The sequence below is a fragment of the Ranitomeya imitator genome, chromosome 5, assembly GCF_032444005.1.
Source record: "Ranitomeya imitator isolate aRanImi1 chromosome 5, aRanImi1.pri, whole genome shotgun sequence".
In the NCBI taxonomy this organism is placed as follows: domain Eukaryota; kingdom Metazoa; phylum Chordata; class Amphibia; order Anura; family Dendrobatidae; genus Ranitomeya; species Ranitomeya imitator.
In genome coordinates this window covers 610,940,784-610,957,857 of record NC_091286.1, presented here as the reverse complement: position 1 = coordinate 610,957,857, position 17,074 = coordinate 610,940,784, and the positions used below count along the sequence as shown (strand labels likewise).

At 42.0% G+C, this 17,074-nt stretch overlaps 1 protein-coding gene across 1 annotated transcript in view; it reads right to left on the bottom strand.

Annotated features, from left to right (window-relative positions):
* The window catches only part of COLEC11 (collectin subfamily member 11), a 62,138-nt gene extending 46,869 nt beyond the window's left edge, over positions 1-15,269 (bottom strand). The window contains exon 1 of the mRNA XM_069768132.1: positions 15,187-15,269. The gene's annotated coding sequence lies outside the window, so the exon portion shown is untranslated. The remainder of the gene's footprint in view (positions 1-15,186) is intronic.
* Positions 15,270-17,074: the final 1,805 nt, after the last annotated feature.

Here is a 17,074-nt window from a genome sequence, read left to right as displayed (position 1 = left end):
GATAGAGAAACAAAATAAACACCATTCTACTCAGAACTGTACAGGCTATCACCAGATATGTCACAAGAGTATCTTTGATAATATTTTACCTATGCGAACGCAAGCACAAAACTTTAAAATGCATTTCCGAAACAAACATTTAATTTAAAAATGTCAAAATCTACACATGTGCCTGCTATGCTCCTATCCACATCTGTACCAAAATACAAGATGGGATCGTGATGGGTTCATATTTTAAAAAATAAAACTATTACAGTGTCAGTTCAAAAATCTTGATTTCAGATCTGTTCAGCCTGTGGTCTAACAGTGTGGGGTCTAAATTTACCAAATAATCCATGATTGCTAAATATTACTGTATTATTTTATTATGTTACCACTTGGAAGCAGGAGAGGACAGAAGAGAAGCTTTGTTAGGGCTGAGAATGACCAGGGGTAGACGGTGACTGCAGGGCAGATGACCGGCCGGCAGCTCCAGCCTCCACAGACCGTATTCACACCAAATCTTATCACCCAGGAAACTCCTCAAATGGAGGGAGAAAAATATTCTTAACATCCAGTTCATGTATTGTACAAACCAGGACTACGAAGAGGAGGAGGAGAGTTTGTTATAATATCAGTTACAGGAAGCAGAACCCATCACAGGGACTCAGCAATACCGCACTGTCATCCCATGTAGTGGAAATAAAGACAGTGACGACCATGAAGTGGTGGAAGGCGGCACAAGATCGGCAATGGATGACACAACTGGCTATGTGACCTGTGAATATGATCGGCGCTGGCGGCTACTGTACTCTCCAAAGATTGTGAAAATGAAGACGTAGAAAGGACTTTTCTGCACTTTCTGGTCCAGCGCCGTCCTTTGTGTATCCAAGAAAATCAGACATTGTAAAAGTGAACAAAAATCAGATATAACTCAGGTGGAGCCGAGCACCATGACCGGCCGCACATACTCTGACACAGAAGGAAACGGCCAGTGCTAGTGAGCCCTTATGGACAAGATTACATCTCACCCACTAGAAGGGACACATTGATGATAACAGGCCAGTGTAAAAACCTACTATTAATTGTTTGATTAGTTCATATTTTATAGAACGAGGATTTAACTACTGTACTATTCTTCTTAAACACTTCAGAAATGACATGTTTAGTGATATAGTAGAAAAAAATTGTTCCATGTATAAATAGGTGGTAGAAATATTGGTTCTTTTAATCTTGTTTTTAACATATAATTAGGATCAGACTGTATTTAGAAAATCGCACTTGAGGATGTGATCACCTTTTATCTTTTGGCTTGTTCAAAGAATTCAGGTTGAAAATGCTGAGCAAGTTGTTATGATGATTAAGATGTATTTATTCTGGCACGTTGGTATTTGTTTTTTGTGTTTCTTTATTGTTACATATAAATGTTGAATGCAATAAGTTGTAATTTGAAAAGAAAAAAGGAAGAAACTCACACAAACATAAAATCAGATGATTCAAGGCTTAAAAAAAATACAAATTTGATAGATCCCAAGTTGAGTCCCGGTCCAAATATAAACAAGGACACGGGTAACACACATGCATGTTTTCACAATTTTAAAACATACGTTTTAAAAGACGACTGAGGGGCGATCTAATAACCATGTATAAGTATATAAGGGGACAATACAAATATCTCGCTGAGGATCTGTTTATACCAAGGAAGGTGACAGGCACAAGGGGGCATTCTTTGCGTCTGGAGGAGAGAAGGTTTTTCCACCAACATAGAAGAGGATTCTTTACTGTTAGGGCAGTGAGAATCTGGAATTGCTTGCCTGAGGAGGTGGTGATGGCGAACTCAGTCGAGGGGTTCAAGAGAGGCCTGGATGTCTTCCTGGAGCAGAACAATATTGTATCATACAATTATTAGGTTCTGTAGAAGGACGTAGATCTGGGTATTTATTATGATGGAATATAGGCTGAACTGGATGGACAAATGTCTTTTTTCGGCCTTACTAACTATGTTACTATGTTACTATGTTTTTTTCAGAATTGCGCATCAAAATTTTTAATTTGATTTCTCCAAAACAAAATATAAAGAAACATAGTCTTGTGACATATCAAATGAAAGCCGGTACCGTTCTGAGAAAAATGATGCCTCTCCCACCTGTATATCTTAATTCTAGCCCAAGATATGATAAAAAATGTAAAGCCATACCAGGCCAAAATCCGTGCTTTTTCAAAACTTTAAAAATCTGTAAAAAATTAACTGATGAAGAAAAAAATTCTAAACTTTTAATTTGTAATTAACTAAAGTTGTACTTCATAAAAACAAAAAATAAAAAAAATCTAAAGACGTAAGGTAAAAAAAATATTCATATTTGGATCACTTGATATGGAATGACCCAATACAGTTAAGGGGTGTTAAAGTTTTTGACAGGTTCCCAATAAGTCTAGCTACGCCACTGATGTTGTTCTCTTCTCTGAAGAAACATCATTAAGACTTAGGCTATGTGCACACGTTCAGGATTTCTCGCAGAAAATTCCTGAGAAAAAACGGACATTTTCTGCAAGAAATCCGCAAGAAATCTGCATGCGGTTTTGCCGCGTTTTTTTCTGGACATTTCCCAATGCATTTTGTAGTGGGAAATCCGCAAAAAAAACGCAAAATTAATGAACATGCTGCGGTTTTTACCGTGATGCGTTTTTTTCGCGGAAAAAAACTCATCATGTGCACAAATCATGCGGAATTCATTCTAAATGATGGGATGCTTATTGTATGCGGGTTTTTTGCGGTTTTATAGCGTTTTTATCGGGAAAAAACGCGAAAAAAACGCAACGTGTGCACACAGCCTTAAAGGATTATTCTTAGCTGATATTTATGGCAAATCTACAGGATGTTGTCTGCTAGATTTAGATGTTGCCTTTGGGACCCGCACCTACCTCAAGAACATGCGGATGCCTCACCCACAGGGAATGGATAGGTGCTTGTGCACGCACAGCTTTCTCCATTTACTTCTACTTTAGTTCCAAAAATTGCTGAACTCTGTAATTTGAGAACTTCCACAGAAAGGAATGGAAACAGCAGCGCACGTGCGACCACCTCTTCATTCCCAATGGTGTTTGATGTGCTAGGTTTGGACTCTCGAGTTGCGACTTGTATCTAGCAAAAATGCAAGTCTGCAGAAGGCTTTTTTTTTAGATTTAAGTAATTGGTCTCTGACCCGGGATTAGAAATAACAGACAGCGGCTATAGGCAACATAAAAAATTGGTTTCCTCAAACTTATCTGTAGATGTGATCAGTATTTTCTTGGTCTCCTACTGTTTTATGCAGAATTACATCACACATCCAGAAATCTTGACTACCTTAACTGTTGTTCTAAAATCATTTACTGCTTTATCTAGCTTTTCTGAAATTTTTGTGATTTTTTTTTAGACTGGATAGTCCACATGAGCCAAATAAATTAAGGCAATATACTGTAAATGAAGCTATTATTACTTTCAGTATTTTATTTCACAGTTATATAAAATTATGTAACTAAGGGGCTAATAATGTAGGATCTAAACCACATTCTAGGCTCAGGCACTTTCCTTCAATAGAGTTCTCCTAGCCTCCATGTCTAACCACAAAGCAACAAAGTCCCATAACTATGCAATGCTAGATGATAGGGAGGGTAACTTTGTTGATTGTTCAGTTCCATCCCGGACTTTGCAGACACCGCTGCCAGTCTTGAAAGTATGAAAGTTTGCCAACTTTTTGCGCTCATACACATTAGACATCAGTGATTATTGTGGTACACAAAAACGATCCTGGTATCATCAATGCATTTGAATCAATTATATTCTGAGTTTCCGTTTTTACAATGAGTTTCATCAGTTTTTCTCATATGTAAAAAAAAAAAAAAGATTGAGGTTTCTGAAGCTTCTATCAAACTGAGTTGAAAATGGACAGCGGATGGCATCTGAGCGCCGTCTGATTTTTTTCATAGACCCATAGACTTGTATTGGCGGATCAAAATCGGACGTCACCGTGATTTTGTGTGGAGCATTCCGTCCGCAAAAATACAAAGACATATTAGCAGCCCAATAATGGGAATTAATTCTATCTGTGAAATTCATGGATCAAACCCGTATGTGAAAAACTTATTTCGGAATGAGCCCTTAGTTTGCTATCAAATCCTCTTGACAACAATGTGATCTGTCAACCATTATCTAATGTTTGCTAACCGCGCAAAGATTTTGTCCATTTGCTCCACCTATCATACTTTCATGAACGCCCATTTGATTTGCATAAAATTATCTGTCAGGAACCTAAGTTACACATCCTTGTACTTTGGACACAATCCAGCCTTTCTCTGCAGCTTTGACTACTGCAGCTTTGCCCCAGCCATGTGCTTGCCAGGGTGATTAGTTATGGATTGTACATTTTTTTGTGGCCAAAAACCATTGGCGAAACTGTATTGGGTGCAGAGGTTGCAGTTGCATCCAGACCCTGGAACCTAGGCATAGGGAAGCCCCAAAAGACCTTTTGGCCTACATAAGAAGACCTATACTGTTTAAGACCTGTAATAACTGGGGGTCCTGTTCGAGATTTTGCATTGGCACCCACAAGCTTCAAGATACGCCATTGTCAATAGCAGTTATTTCTGCCCTACTTTTTCCCACAGTGTTGTACTACCTGCATCCAATTATTTTGGTTCGTCAGTCATTCTGCTTACCTGTGTACCACACTCTGCATACACCTGACCATGGCTGCCATCTCTCTCCAGTTAACCAAATTGTGTATACAAGTGGCTAGCGCTGATCTTTTTCTCTTGTGAACCAAGTTGTGCGCACCTCTGACCACGGCTAATCTCCATTTCAATTATATTCCTTCACTTGCAATTGGGCCATTGACTGGGGACTATCCTAGGACCCTGATCTGCAGACTATTTGCAGCAAAAGTCCAGTGTAGGTTAAGGATGGGCTCGCAAAGAATACGAACACCGGTTTAGCCTGTGACAACCTGATAATGAAACTAGCAAGTGAGTTATTGCGCTAATGCATAAACAATCAACTAGACATGGCTGTGATTGCCTAAAAGCTACAGCCTACGGTATACCCATATACAGCTAGAAATGACCATAAGAGAGTAACGGCGATAGTGAGTGCCGTAGCACTACCCACTTACTTTCAACCTGAGCTTCAGACGGTTTAGCCGTAGATATGGAGAGCCAGAGCGCCCCGGCCGGTGACGTTCCTGGATGCGTGGCTGAAAAAAAATGGCCGGGCGCTCTGGCTCTGCACGTCTTCCAGTTACCTTCAGCCGCTCACTATCACCAATACTCTCTTATGGTCATTTCTAGCTGTATATGGGTATACCGTAGGCTGTAGCTTTTAGGCAATCACAGCCATGTCTAGTTGATTGTTTATGCATTAGCGCGATACCTCACTTGCTAGTTTCTTTTCTTCCACCTTTTGGATTGCGACAGAGTTGGCACGGCACCTGTCTGGTATCAGCAGCTTTAGACCTCTGCACTCTTAAGGTACCGTCACACTAAGCGACGCTGCAGCGATACCGACAACGATGTCGATCGCTGCAGCGTCGCTGTTTGGTCGCTGGAGAGCCGTCACACAGACAGCTCTCCAGCGACCAACGATCCCGAGGTCCCCGGTAACCAGGGTAAACATTGGGTTACTAAGCGCAGGGCCGCGCTTAGTAACCCGATGTTTACCATGGTTACCAGCGTAAACGTTAAAAAAACAAACACTACATACTTACCTTCAGCTGTCTGTCCTCCGGCGCTGTGCTTTCCTCTGCACTGTCAGCGCCGGTCAGCCGGAAAGCAGAGCGGTGACGTCACCGCTGTGCTTTCCGGCTGACCGGCGCTGACACAGGATGCAGGAGGAGTGCAGAGAAGCACAGCGCCGGGGACAGACAGCTGAAGGTAAGTACTGTATGTAGTGTTTGTTTTTTTAACATTTACGCTGGTAACCAGGGTAAACATCGGGTTACTAAGCGCGGCCCTGCGCTTAGTAACCCAATGTTTACCCTGGTTACCAGTGAAGACATCGCTGGATCGGCGTCACACACGCCGATCCAGCGATGTCAGCGGGAAGTCCAGCGTCGAAATAAAGTTCTGGACTTGCCTCAGCGACCAACGATCTCCCAGCAGGGGCCTGATCGTTGGTCGCTGTCACACATAACGATTTCCTTAACGATATCGTTGCTACGTCACAAAAAGCAGCGATATCGTTAACGATATCGTTATGTGTGACTGTACCTTTAGCGCCAGTGTGTGATTACTACTTACTATTTTCAACCTGATAATGACTATTCCTTCTTTTAGGTGGCTACAGTGCTTGATGAGCTATAGACTCTGATTATAGATGTGGACTGTGTGGTCGCCTGGCCTAGTGGATTTCAGACGCGAGAACAAGCATCACTAAATAACTAGTAATTTCCTTGCATTCCACAAAATATGCAATGGCAATGACTTATCCTTAAAAAGCCATGGAACTTGAGATAACGAAGCGGAAAGAAAGAAGCTTCGGAAACAGATCGCAACTACTTATCTCAAGTATTTTTAGTTGTGGCAAATTCTTAAAATGTTTATTCATATTGGCATATATCTCCAGTTTGCATGCTACATCACATATGGTTTGAGTTAAAGGGGTATTTCCATCCTTTTAAATGGCTTGTCTACAATGGTGAGATTCAGCTGGGTCAACACCATAGACGAGACTATAAAATTCACACTAGTGTCCTCAACTAAAGAAATGCAGTTCCTGGATGTATTAGTTCTACAAAAAAACAACGAGCTAGTCACACAGCTCTATGTTAAAAAAACAGATAAAAACAACTTGCTAATATACGATAGTCAACATCCACGGAAAATGATCGAGTCAATACCGTTGAGCCAATTACTGAGAGTACGACGGATAGTTAAAAAGGAGGAGGATGTAGATGGAGCATTGGAGATACTAATAAAAAAAATTTCTGAGAGGGGGTATCCCAAAAAACTTTTGAGGTCAGTGAAAGAGGATGTAAAAAAAGAGAGACAGGAAGGCATTGATTATGAAAGATACCAATAATAAAAAGCGGATTCAACGTGTTCCCTTTATCAGTACATACGTAGAAGAAAGTGGAGAGGTGAGCAAAATTATCTCAAAACATTGGGGTATGCTTAGTAGATGCCACCCGGAAATAAGTGAATTCTCAATGCCGCCATTGTATTCCTATAAAAGAAGTAAAAACTTAGGGGATTTTCTAGTGAAGTCGGACATCAGGCCACTAATAAGAAATCAACAGCTGACGCTAACAGGAAGAAAGAAAAGGGGTTGTTTCCCCTGCCTGTCCTGCGTCAATTGTACTTATATGCTGAAGGGCCCTACATTTGAACATCCAGGAATGGGTAAAGTTTATCAAATAAGGGAGTTCCTAACATGTGATACAGATCATGTAGTGTACCTCCTAACCTGTCCATGTAATCTTTGGTATGTGGGAGAGACAATATGTGCGTTTAAGGTTCGGATGAACCAGCACAGATACACAGATTAGGAAGAAAAGGATGGACCTCCCAGTTCCCAAACACTTTGCAGAATATAATCACCAGGAAAAAGACCTAAAATGTAGAATAATAGATACAGTCCCAGTTCAAAGGAGAGGAGGAAATAGGGAACAGATCCTTAAAAAGAAAGAACTTAAATGGATCTATGAGTTAAAAACACTTAAACCGAAAGGATTAAACGTAGACTTCAACATTCATACGGTGTTATAGGGAGGGTATGTACTAACCTTTTTCTTCTTTGTGTATGATTGGGGCTCGGATTGTTTTTAATATATCGGATATCTAATGTCTGTAATTTTGTTTTATTCTTTACCCATCAGATATCAACTCTTGAAAGAAAATCTCTCCCTGTTAAAATGTGGCACCATGGAGGACAAAAACTCCATATGAATATTGACTGTTATCCATATAAACTTCACTGTGCAATTAGCTGGCCGGCTATCAAATATTTGTGTTTTAGTTGATTTTTTGGAGCCCATGCCTATGGGGGACAGTTCATCAGGTCAAAATAAGTGTTGAAAAATAAATGTTAAAAAATAATTTAGGTGTCTTTGTAATTATTGATAAATGGACTATGTGAATGGTGAGAGTATCGAATGGATGTCATAATTGCAACACTCTGGTCTGGAGGGACTATAGAGGGGCAGAGTGACTCCATTGACCCACGGGGGTTGCCTTTAAAGTGGCCGCCCGTGATGTCAGGATGCTTCTGTGCAGTTTAAATGGTCCTTTTCATTTGGGAAATATAATTCCTAAGGTTTGTTTAAAAAGGCATGAAATTATAGTATACCCTTCTTTTTCTATGGATTTGATGGATTAGGACAATGGAGCAGGTATCATGTAGAAGTCACGACTGCAACACTTTGACCGGAGGGACAACTGAGGGGCAGAGTGGCTCTATTGACTCACAGGGGTTGTCTCAATAGGCAGCCATCCGTGAAGCTAAGATACTAAGATGCATCCTTTATAGTCCTTTTAAGTCCGCAAAATAAATATATAGAAAGATTGACAAGATAAATAGTTCCCAAAGCTCTATAGTTAATATAATTTGTTTTTAATACGTTTTTTTTGATTTGGTGAAAGATCCGCCGGGCATGGGGTGCTTGAATTTAGTTTTCTGCATAGCCGGCTAGGGAGTTGTACTTAGCGGTGTGATCTAAATAAAAAAAATGTTTAATTTGTATAAAATTTATAGGACCTTGTGCTGCGGTGCTGGCGCTGCTAGTATGGGTACTATTAGGCTGCTTTGCGCTGCTGCACGGACGCCGTAGACACGAACTATGCGATTGAGAATAGCCACTACCAATATGGCGTCTGGAAGCGCTACTGCGCATGCGCCGTGTCAAAAATGCCACACAGCATGCCTCATTGGCTGAGATATCCTTTCAGTACGATGATGCGTTCCGGACATGCGCAGTGAGCGATGAGGAACGCCGACTTGAAAATATACTGTTCTCCATGAGGCCGCAAGTAAAACAGGGGTGAGAGCATGTTAATATATACATAAATATATCAATATTAGAATATTTACCGCTAGAGTGAATGTAAGCAACAAATCAAGAGGATCTGAGGGGTAATATGGAATTTGTTTTTAATGCACATAAGCACTAGGCACTTTAAACATATGAACATAGGATGTAAATATAAGTATATAATACATGTATTATACAGGCATTAATTGTATGTAAATTTTAATTGGATTCCACTTAACACTTGTTGAGACACATATAAAAACACACTAGGTATGGTTACTCACTGCTTGACAAAGGCTCAGATGGAGCTGAAACGTCGCCCGGCTATGTGGGTCGATAAAACCTTCCACATTTTTTCATCTAACTATGGAGTGCTGCCTCGTTTTTTGAATCTCTATGTATCTGGTGCAATCATTGGACTGGTTGTGAGAGGCCCTGCACCTAAAGATAAGTAAAAGTTGTGCTGTACCTTTTTTCTACTTTGTCTACAATGGTGAGATTCAGCTGGGTCACCCTGGTACTCCAAAACCGCTTGTTAAATTAACAGCCAGTTCGGCGATTCAGTCCGGTTCCCCACTGGGTTCAATTGTATCAGTGCCAATGACACTTGGATAGAATTGAAGAGATGTGTAGATTAGTGATGAGTGAATATACTCGTTGCTCGGGTTTTCCCGAGCACGCTCGGGTGGTCTCCAAATATTTGTTAGTGTTCAGAGATTTAGTTTTCATCGCCTCAGCTGAATGATTTACAGCTACTAGCCAGGCTCAGTATATGTGGGGGTTGCCTGGTTGCTAGGGAATCCCCACATGTAATCAAGCTGGCCAATAGCTGTAAATCATTCAGCTGCCGGGATGAAAACTAAATCTCCGAACACTAACAAATACTCAGACATCACCGGAGCATGCTCGGGAAAAGCCGAGCAACGAGTATACTCGCTCATCACTAATGCATATAGTTCATAAGGGCAGATGAAAAAGGAAGAGTGGGCAATGTGGAGATAATATTTTATAGAAGACAGTGTGGAGGGCATATGTCATAAAAACAACAGTGTAGGGATTATATTTTGTGTAGGGAGCACAGCGAATGGCAATTATTTATTCAGAGACACAGCATAGGGATTATTTAGGGCACATAATGGGAAGATATTGTCATTTTAATGCTCCTAAATAAAGATGTTATATTTAACGGCACCATGTTCTGCAGAAGACCGGAGAAGATGGAAGTCTGCAGAGAAGAACTGTGGATGAGAAAGGTCATAATGGGATCTGTACCAAAATGAAGAAGAAAAGCAAAATATGACTCCCATCAGAGACAATGTCAATTATAAGGTAGCCGGATGTTAGTGCCTATTGGTGATACTACTTTTCATTAGTATTGTGGTCCCTGTATGGTCCGCTGACTGATGATGACAGGTAACAACCAGTATCTCCAGTTCTTATCAATGTATAAGAACCTGAGAATTGTATGTTTATGGTGAGTGGTGACCTGACATTACCATTGATCCTGTACTACAGAAGAAGCAATCCATAACTTGTCAGATGACATGCTACATAACTACATCTATAAAGTAGTAAGGGTTACTGTAAGTATTTATAAACCTTTGGATTTGATGGGGGCTGAAGGATGGATGTTCTGCTTCGGTGTAGTGTGCAATCTGTATAGATTCTGTTTGCTCATGACATGCTTGTATAACACTTACTACATTATTAGACTCAAGCAGCTATTACTGTGTTACCTGTGGTTTTAAATAGGACTGGGAACATCTACTGTACTACATTACCTATACTCAGAGGCAGTGGAGGACACAGACAGAAAAGGGCCCATGACAGAAGCTGCTTGCTGTCTTGGAGGTAGAAGTATTGCGGCTGAATAGTTTGCACCAATGATATGTCCACCCCTTGCCCCATACACAATATGATGTCCTCCCAACAGTACAGCCCCGCACACACAGTATGATGCCCCTCACAGTACATTCCCGTACACTACACACAGTATGATGCCCCCACATTCAGTTTGATTCCCCCCACAGTACATTCCCACACACACAGTATGATTGTGACATGAGTGACTATAGAAATAATAAGTCCAAAATATGGAGAGAAAGACTACAATAACACATAGTAATATAATACTACTTACTGGATAAGAAAAGGGAGGTCAAACGATCCGAGGTCAGGTCCAGGAAATGGCGCAGTACAACAAGGGGTAGTCAGAGACAAAATCCAATTCACGAGCCGGGGTCGGGAAACCAGAAAGGCAATATAGTTTACAGGGAGCAGGCAAAAGAGAAGTCAGGTTACAAGCAAAGAGTCTAAATCCAGGAAGGGAATAAAGTCAGGCTGGGTCAGGCGCAGAGCACAGAGGGATCAAACTTACACAGGCAGCAGCAAGTGTACGATTGACACTGGATGGAGGAGCTAGCATGCTTAAGTAGAGGACTAATCAAGAGAAGTGAACACAGGTGATTGCAGCCCAGACCCAGCACAACCAAAACAGACTGACAGCTTCCACACAATATTAACATAGCAGACAAGGACAGTGTGGAGATCATGACAGTAAACCTCTGCTCAAGGGGGGCCACCAGACCCCCAGGTTCCCCAGGAAATCTCAGATGAAACACTAGGACCAACCGATCAGCCCTTACAGAATGAGCTGGGACCCAGGAACTTTCCTCAGGTCTGTACCCCTTCCAATGTACCAGATATTGAAGAGAATTCCAGACCATTTGGGAAATAATGATCCTTTGTACCTCATATTCCAAGCTTCCCTCAATAGACACCGGAGGAGGCGGGGGCAAGGGAGACAGAGAAAGGGGAATAAACTCTTTCAACAATGACTTATGGAAAACATTAGGAATACGGAAAGACCGAGGGAGTTTTAATCGGAAGGCAACTGGATTGACCACCTCCAGAATCTCATACGGACCAATAAATCTAGGACCCAACTTCAGCGAGCGCATCTTCAATCTAATATTCTTAGAGGACAGCCATATCTTATCTCCCACTTTGAAGGCGACCCCTGACGAGCTCCTCCTATCGGCCTTCCGCTTCTGCCGATGGTGAGCCACCCCAATGTTGTTTTTAACCTCCCTCCAGACATCCTCCAGCTCTTGAATGGTGACATCCACTCCAGGACACCCAGGACCTATCCTGGAGAACTCACCAAAATGAGGATGAAACCCGTAATTACAGGAAAACGGCAAGGTCCCCGTTGACTGATTATCCCGACTGTTAAAGGCAAACTCAGCCAGAGGATGAAATGATGACCAATTCTCCTGCTGATCGGCGACAAAACATCTTAAAACTTTCTCCAAATACTGATTTGTCCTCTCAGTCTGACTGTTAGTTTCAGGGTGATAAGCAAAGGAAAAGGACAAATCAATCCCCAATCTTTTGCAGAAAGCCCTCCAAAATCTAGATACGAATTGTACCCACCTATCAGATACAATCTTTAAAGGAATCCCATGCAATCGTACCACATGAATAATAAACGGTTTGGAGAGAGTTTCAGCATTGGGTAACCCAGTGTCACGATTGGTGCTGGCGAGTAAACTGGGACCAGGGGCACCTTTCCTGGCCCTAGCTCTAGGGGGCACCCTAACTCACCCTGTTCCCCGGGATACCTCAGATGGCGAGGATGCCAGGGCCTCCGCCCTCGCCCTGTCTCCTGACTGCCGCACTGTGTCTGTCCTCCTCCCCACCCGGGGAAGAGAGGAGCTACCGTGTACAACAGTACACCAACCCGACAAACAGGGGAACAAAGACAAGGGTAAAAAGAAAACTCCACTCACACAAAATATGCTCTCACAAATAATAGAGGTATCCACCAGGGTGTGAAGGACGGGGAGGGTAAATAAGGCAGGTAAGGATGAGGAATATTCCAAGCGTACAAACCAAGCAACAGTCCACAATAAATTCCTCCAGCTCTCCAAACACTAGCTCCTCACTACTCCAGGTCTATCAAGCAAGTGCTATCTCAGACAAGGATCTGGTCAGAAGGCCTAGCGTTTATAGGAGAGAGTAGTGGCTAACCAAGCACAGCTGAAAGCAGGAATTTCCACATGGCCTATTAACCCCTGTCCTGCTGAAAGAAAACAAAACACCTTTAATACATAGGAGAAGTGCTTCTTCTCAGCGAAGAAGCAGACGCCGTCAGACGCAGTGGTCTTCTGGTACTGCTCTGTCGCGGTAACTCTGTGACAGCCAGATAATGGGACAAAGTGAGCTTGTTTGCTGAAGAGATTGACTACCACCCAAATAGCAGTCACCCCCCCAGATTTCTGAAATGAAATCCATGGACAAATGAGTCCATGGTCTTTTCGGAATTGGTAAAGGAGCCAAATCCCCGGCTTACTCAGGATTACACAGATTCAAACCCAGTTACAAATAACATACGTTTAGTGTATCTTCGAAAGTTGGTTATTTGCTGCAGATTTGCTGTAGAAAATTTTGCATCTGTCCTATTTATCTGAAATGATTTCATTCACATAAGTAGAATCAAATTTCTGCAACAACATCTGCAGCAAATAATGAACGTGTTCAGCAATGGATCCGAGGACGGTGAGTACAGCACAATTTGTTATTTTATAATAAACTGCAGCCAGAGCCAAACATTTGGTTGTCCATCTTTGGGAGCATTATTTTTTTTTTATTTACTTAAATACATATATTTTGGCCTAAAAAAAGTAAAGAAAAAATTGGGGGGGATGGGGGGTTGTATTTCATTGCCTTAAAAAATGTTTATTTCCCTGTAAATGTAATTTTACTTTAATGTCACAAACTCTTCCATCAAACAATCATAACCGACTGACAGACAGACTCTTAAGGCCCCTTCACACTAAACGACGCTGCAGCGATCCAGATCGCTGCAGCGTCGCTGTTTGGTCGCTGGAGAGCTGTCACACAGACCGCTTTCCAGAGACCAACGATGCCGGTAACCAGGGTAAACATCAGGTTACTAAGCGCAGGGCCGCGCTTAGTAACCCGATGTTTACCCTGGATACCATCCTAAAAGTAAAAAAAACAAACGCTTCATACTTACCTACCGCTGTCTGTCCTCGGCGCTGTGCTTCTCTGCTCTGGCTGTGAGCACAGCGGCCGGAAAGCAGAGCGGTGACGTCACCGCTCTGCTTTCCGGCCGCTGTGCTCACAGTGAGTGCAGGAAAGCACAGTGCCGAGGGACAGACAGCGGTAGGTAAGTATGAAGCGTTTGTTTTTTTTACTTTTAGGATGGTATCCAGGGTAAACATCGGGTTACTAAGCGCGGCCCTGCGCTTAGTAACCTGATGTTTACCCTGGTTACCAGCGAAGACATCGCTGAATCGGTGTCACACACGCCGATTCAGCGATGTCAGCGGGAGAGCCAGCGACCAAAGAAAGGTCTGGCCCTCTAGCCCCGACCAACGACATCACAGCAGGATTCTGATCGCTGCTGCGTGTCAAACTGAACGATATCGCTAGCCAGGACGCTGCAATGTCACGGATCGCTAGCGATATCGTTCAGTGTGACGGTACCTTTAGTTAACTCATTCAGAAGCCGGCAATGGGCGGGGGTATGGAAGGCAAATGGTACAATATTGTTAGAGAAACCCAATTGTAAACATTATTTTTAGCCCCCAAAATCCACGCATTTAAGTTAAATATAATAAATAGAAAAATTGTCCCCAAACGCTTGGAGAGTATGTGCACTCTGGTTCATCTTATGACAGGGGTGTCAAACTGCATTCCTCGAGGGCTGCAAACAGGTCATGTTTTCAGGATTTCCTTGTACTGTACAGGTGACGATTTAGTCACCAACTCATTATTTGTGTAGGTGATTAAATTATCACCCGTGCAGTACAAGGAAATCCTGAAAACATGACCTGTTTGCAGCCCTCGAGAAATGCAGTTTGACACCCCTGTCTTATGACATATCTTTGAAACACGGCAGAAGACATTATTAGAGGGGATCCTTTTTCTGAAAACCCCACTGAACACCAGACCAAAGGGTCACTAGGTCTACTTCTGCCATTGAAATCAATAAGGTTGTGGGTGGGGGGCTCTTAATTGATGGCACATTTTCTGACAAGCGTCATGGATGTGTCAGATGATGTTGCAAGGTGCATATACCCTTTAACTAAGACAGTTACGGCAATGCACCATTAAATAACCAATCCAGCTCTGCTACATCTGTACAAAATGACTACTAAGGAGTAGATAACCTCACCTTTATAACCAGTAAAGACGTCCAATTGCTTCTTATTGGTCCAATTTCTGCATTTAACCAAATCAAATGAAGGCGAGAGAGAAAATGTTCTTGTGGCTCTGCTAGAAATAAGGGTTTGTGCATGTACTGCCCGGTAAAGACTATTATATGGTTATTATTGCCCCCAGCAGCTCCATCGAACTGAAATTTTGTGTGCTTTTTAATGACATGTAACGCTGCATTCTTTTCTCCTGTTCTCCGCAAGTGAAATTTGCATGGAGGCAGAGAAGTAAAATAAAGATGTTATGAAAAGTTCTTCTGAGAACTGTGGACAGAGTGCGGTCCAAGCACAACACAGGGATGGAACCGGCCGAGCTCCTCTCCAAACACGGACTGCTGCTGACTGCAGGAATTGGAGACACATCAGAAAGGAAGATTTAAGCAGAGATTCCCAAAAATGTTTTTCAAATAAGGAAACTCTTAAGCGACCGTGCCCAGGCAGGAAATTTCACAAGAGCGCAGATACCCAGAACTGAATGTCAAATAGGTGTAACTGTTAATTCTACCCATCAGGGGGGCCCATGATGAGCCAAATACCAGGAAACCAGGCGGAGGTGTTTTTCCGCCTATTTCAATAGGAAACGTTTATGTCCCTGTTGCGGTTTTATTATCATTTTTGTAAAATTACAATAATCTGGCATACACAGGGGCACTGAGGTGCTGGATTACTATGGATGACAAAGCATTGGAGATTTTTATAATATGGTAATGATTCTGTTTTGATATAACTTCACATATACAGATGTAGCAAACTTAATCATGATTCACAAAAACACCCTCTTGATAACGTGACAGAAAAGTTTTTTTTTTACATAAAGAGGACCTTTCACTTGCTAAAAAAACAGAATTAAATGCCTTCTAAAAAAATTCCCTGAGCGTAGCTGATTCTGCCACTCTTTTCCATTTTGCGCTACATGGTTCAATTGCAGAGATATTCACATTTGTTTGTTTTGGAGCTCAGTATGTGAAATCTCTATTTGTTGTTCAACTAGGCTTTTCTTCAAAGTCTACTCTGGGATGTGTAATTTCATTCCTCTGTACCAGGCGCTTGCATTCACAGTTCAGAAGTATCTGAAACTGATAAATTGCTAGATCAGCATGTGACCTGTGATTTGCAGGATCTGGGAGGGAGAGGTTAAAGCACAAGACCCCTGAGAAGACTCTGAAAAAAGGCTCCGTTACACTACAATTAGAGATTGCACATACTGTGCTCCAAAAGCAACAAATGTGAATATCTCCGCAATGGAGCAACGCACCACAAAACAGAAAGGAGCAGTAGAATCAGGGTAGTTCATTGAGTTTGAGAAGATATTTTGTTAATTTTTTTAAGCAAGTGAGTTTCTTTTTAAGAGGATTAAAAACACCCATATGCAATAATAGACATTTCAGTGCACATAGGTGGCCATTGTGCTCAGTAGCACAATTGCTTTTAGCATAGGACGATGCTCTGCCGAGAACTATGCTATGACCATTTGGGTAAACCAAAACATCATTTCATCCAACAAAATAACAATTTGGTTGTTCATCGGGTGATTGACAATATTACCGTGAAAGGAGCACCCTTAGAAGGTTATCAATTGAATGATTGTTCATCTGTCAGCTATCTCTCCGAATTCGCCTATTCACCTGCATCTTCAGATCGGTCAAATGTTCATGTGTTTTCAAAGAGGAAAGTTTAACAGATGCTGCCAGACAGTTCTGGCAGTAATTTACTTCTTTAATAACAAAAGGGTCTTGGTCAAATTCAAACTGCCCAACATATATCTCCCCCGACATTATCCGTCACTGCAAAGACATGAGGCCGACTGTCGACCGATCTTGCCAATATTGGCAGGTTAGTCCAACTGTC